Source organism: Diachasma alloeum, unplaced genomic scaffold, assembly GCF_001412515.2.
Source record: "Diachasma alloeum isolate Michigan unplaced genomic scaffold, Dall2.0 Dall_scaffold_00788, whole genome shotgun sequence".
Classification (NCBI taxonomy): domain Eukaryota; kingdom Metazoa; phylum Arthropoda; class Insecta; order Hymenoptera; family Braconidae; genus Diachasma; species Diachasma alloeum.
In genome coordinates, this window is record NW_021680918.1 from 81,958 (window position 1) to 86,954 (window position 4,997).

Here is a 4,997-nt window from a genome sequence, read left to right on the forward strand (position 1 = left end):
ACTGCTACGTGGCGCGTCCCCAGGTGACGGATAGGGGAAATCTCACACCGGTCTCTTATCTGAGACGACCAGGAGGGAAAGGGCGAAATTAAATAGTTCTCGCGGATCAAGCGCCCCAAGCTAAGGTGTGAGACATCGTGCCGAGGGCTGCATGGTACCAGGGATGTGGTGCTGCCAACGATTCCGCTGGGGCACCTCGTCCAACACCAGTGTTACCCTTCATTGGGCAAAGTGGCGTTACTCTGGGAGAGCTACGTACCAGTTGTGGACCTTTTTAGATCGGGCAGTACTCGTGGGAACAAAGATGGAAGACTACAAAAACAAAAACACACAGAAGAATGGGCACGCCCAACAAGCAGCACTTGATGCGAGTGCGGAAATGAAGAGGACGGAAGCATGGGATCGGCTGGAACGGCTCATCACGGAGGCGATTGAATTCGCCAACCCGAAGCCGAATATACACAAGGAGCTCAAGTTGAAGCTGATGGCAACCAGTGGTGCCTTCAGACGACTGAAAGAGATCGAGATGGCTAGGCCGAGGNTGGCACACCCAACAAGCAGCGCTTGATGCGAGTGCGGAGATGAAGAGGACGGAAGCATGGGATCGGCTGGAACGGGTCATTACGGAGGCGATTGAATTGGCCAACCCGAAGCCGAATATACACAAGGAGCTCAAGTTGAAGCTGATGGCAACCAGTGGTGCCTTGAGATGACTGAAAGAGATCGAGATGGCTAGGCCGAGGCAAACTCACCCCCAGCATCTCCTCATACCGCCGATTCCGAACATACCAACGACACCGTTGCTCAATCGGACCAGTTCTGAGACGACGCTGAAGGACACCGATGGGGAAGAACAGACGGGAACGCCGTCATCTGCCAAGCGACGGAAGCGCTCCTCACCTGAGGTAGATCCCAAGGTGGTGAAGAAACGGAAGGAGCAGGGACCACCAGCACCGCCCCAAGCCCAGCCTCCTAAGGAGGCGGACTGNACCGCCGATTCCGAACATACCAACGACACCGTTGCTCAATCGCACCAGTTCTGAGACGAAACTGAAGGACACCGATGGGGAAGAACAGACGGGAACGCCGTCATCTGCCAAGCGACGGAAGCGCTCCTCACCTGAGGTAGATCCCAAGGTGGTGAAGAAACGGAAGGAGCAGGGACCACCAGCACCGCCCCAAGCCCAGCCTCCTAAGGAGGCGGACTGGCAGGAGGCCCGGAAAAAGAGGAAGGGGAAGAAGAAGCAGCCGAAAGAGCCGCCGCCCCCGAAGCAGAGGACACGAGCGGCAAGGCCGGATGCACTCATCATCCGCCCGAAGGACAAGGCGGCATACGCCGNACTCCTCACCTGAGGTAGATCTCAAGGTGGTGAAGAAACGTACGGAGCAGGGACCACCAGCACCGCCACAAGCCCAGCCTCCTAAGGAGGTGCACTGGCAGGAGCCCCGGAAAAAGAGGAAGGGGAAGAAGAAGCAGCCGAAAGAGCCGCCGCCCCCGAAGCAGAGGACACGAGCGGCAAGGCCGGATGCACTCATCATCCGCCCGAAGGACAAGGCGGCATACGCCGACATCCTTAAACGGATGAAACAGGACGCATCGGCTGGAGCGTCCCAACAGTGTGTGGACAAGATCCGGAAGACGGCCACAGGGGACATGTTGATTGTCCTCACGAAGACCAACGCCGACAAGGTCCCAGTCCTGCAGGAGGCCATAACCAAACTCCTCGGCGAGGAGGCGGAGGTTATTAACAAAACACCGGAGGAAGAACTGGAGATAAAGGATCTCGACGAGACCANGGGATGAAACAAGACGCATCGGCTGGAGCGTCCCAACAGTGTGTGGACAAGATCCGGAAGACGGCCACAGGGGACATGTTGATTGTCCTCACGAAGACCAACGCCGACAAGGTCCCAGTCCTGCAGGAGGCCATAACCAAACTCCTCGGCGAGGAGGCGGAGGTTATTAACAAAACACCGGAGGAAGAACTGGAGATAAAGGATCTCGACGAGACCACAACGAAAGAAGAGGTACTCGCAGCACTGGTGGTGGCCGCTGGAGAGAACTCCAGAGTCCCAACGAACGCAGTCAAATCGTTGCGGAAGGCTCACGGAGGCACTCAGACGGCCTGGGTGAAATTGCCTGTGGCAACGGCGAAGAAGATTGCCGGAGAGCATGGCAAAATCAAGATTGGCTGGGTTAACTGCCGGATTAGAGGAGTGGAGAGACCCCTGAAGTGCTATAAGTGCTGGGACTTCGGACATCTCGCCAATCACTGCAAGGGCGAGGTGGACCGCTCTAAACTCTGCATCAAATGTGAGGAGGGTGGCTACCTGGTCGCCAAATGTCAGACAGAAGCTAAATGCGCCCTCTGTGTCGCGAAGGGCCGCACGGATAACTGTACCCATATCGCTGGTAGCAGCAGATGCCCAGTGTACAAGGAGGCAGTCCAGGCGGTAACGAAGAAACGAAAATGAGNGGTGGGAAGCTACTTCACCGATAGGGTCCTGAAGTACGACACGGACGATGGCCCCAAGGAGTACAAAGTGACTGGCGGTGTTCCTCACGGCTCAGTACTTGGCCCACTCCTGTTGAATATCATGTAGGACGGTCTCTTGAAGCTGAAGCTGCCGAAGGGAGCTACATTTGTCGCGTATGCAGATGATGTGGCTCTCGTAGTCGTCGCCAAAACACTGGAGGAGATCAATTACATCTTTGAGATCACCTATGCGATGACCCGCCAATGGATGGTCTCAGTGGGACTGATGTTGGCGGACCAGAAGACGGAGGCCGTGTTGATCACGAGCAGGCAGANATCCAAACGAAGAAACGACAATGAGAATACTGCAGCTCAACCTCAATCATTGTGAGGCCGCACACGACTTGCTCACGCCGTCGGTGCGGGAGCTAAAGCCCGACCTCGTCATGATCTCGGAGCTGTACAGACATCTCAACGCTCAACCATGGGAGACGGATACCACCGCTAAGGCCGTTNGCAGGCAGAAGATTGAAACCATCACGCTGCGAGTTGGGGACCATGAAATTATCTCCCAACCGTCTTTACGGTACCTGGGAGTGATGATTGATGCCCGGCTCAGTTTCAAGCAGCAGGCAGAGCACACGTCGCTACCAAGGCGTCCAGAGTTGGGACTATCCTGTCACGGCTCATGCCCAACATCGGAGGCCCAAAGCAGAAGAGGAGAGCGTTACTGTCGTCGGTAACTACGTCGGTCCTCACATATGGCATTGCCATCTGGGCTGATGCGCTGCTGATCCAGCATGCACGACGGAAAGTGGCGTCGNAAGCTGCTCTTGGGAGGTGATGGACATCTACACCGCCAGCGACCATCATGCTATCTTATGGGAGGTATCTACCCAACGAAAGATTGGACCAGCACTCAGGAGGACCAACGCCGTAGGTTGGAAAACGAACGCCTTCGATCCCGGCACCTTTCGAGAGNCTACCAAGGCGTCCAGAGTTGGGACTATCCTGTCACGGCTCATGCCCAACATCGGAGGCCCAAAGCAGAAGAGGAGAGCGTTACTGTCGTCGGTAACTACGTCGGTCCTCACATATGGCATTTCCATCTGGGCTGATGCGCTGCTGATCCAGCATGCACGACGGAAAGTGGCGTCGGTCTATCGGCTGAGCGCCCTCAGAGTGGCCAGTGCATTCCGCACGGTGTCGGAGGATGCCGTGTGTGTTATCACCGGAATGCTGCCGATCGGAGTACTNTTATGGTGTCGTTATGAAGCGGTTGAAAAACCAGCCGATGCCGAAACCTACGTGTCCCGTGCTCCTGAGGAAGATTGTCTCGGTGTTGTTCCCACAACAACTGGCTCTCGACTTCTCTACTGGGGAGTACGAGATNCGGCTGATGCGCTGCTGATCCAGCATGGGAGACGGAAAGTGGCGTCGGTCTATCGCGCCCTCAGAGTGGCCAGTGCATTCCGCACGGTGTCGGAGGATGCCGTGTGTGTTNTGATCCCATCAGTAACGTCTAAGCAGCTGCTGGAAGCCTGTGGCCGGTTCGGAAACACCAAGCTCCAGGACTAGATGGAATCCCCAACGTTGCCCTGAAAGTAGCCATCAACGCAGCACCAGGAATCTTCTTGAGTGTATACAATGCGTGTGTTCAGGAGGGAGTTTTCCCTGTGAAGTGGAAGCAGCAGAGATTAGTGCTCCTCCCCAAGGGAAAGAAGCCACCGGACGAACCTTCGTCCTATCGTCCACTCTGCATGCTGGACACCGCTGGAAAGATCTTGGAGCGCATTATCCATCAGAGGATCGAGGAAGTTGTCGAGCCGCAACTGGCTGACAACCAGTACGGTTTCCGCAAGGGTCGTTCCACCCTGGATGCCATCGACCGAGTCGTCTCCATCGCACGGGACGCAATATCCGGCGAAAGGTGGAAACATGGTACGAAGCAGTACTGTCTGGTAGTAACGNAGGGAAGAAGCCACCGCGCGAACCTTCGTCCTATCGTCCACTCTGCATGCTGGACACCGCTGGAAAGATCTTGGAGCGCATTATCCATCAGAGGATCGAGGAAGTTGTCGAGCCGCAACTGGCTGACAACCAGTACGGTTTCCGCAAGGGTCGTTCCACCCTGGATGCCATCGACCGAGTCGTCTCCATCGCACGGGACGCAATATCCGGCGAAAGGTGGAAACATGGTACGAAGCAGTACTGTCTGGTAGTAACGTTAGACATCAAAAATGCCTTCAACTCCGCCAGATGGGACTGTATCATGGAGGCTCTCACAAAAATGGAGGTGCCGGGGTACCTGCGGAGAATGGTGGGAAGCTACTTCACCGATAGGGTCCTGAAGTACGACACGGACGATGGCCCCAAGGAGTACAAAGTGACTGGCGGTGTTCCTCAGGGCTCAGTACTTGGCCCACTCCTGTGGAATATCATGTATGACGGTCTCTTGAAGCTGAAGCTGCCGAAGGGAGCTACATTCGTCGCGTATGCAGATGATGTGGCTCTCGTAGT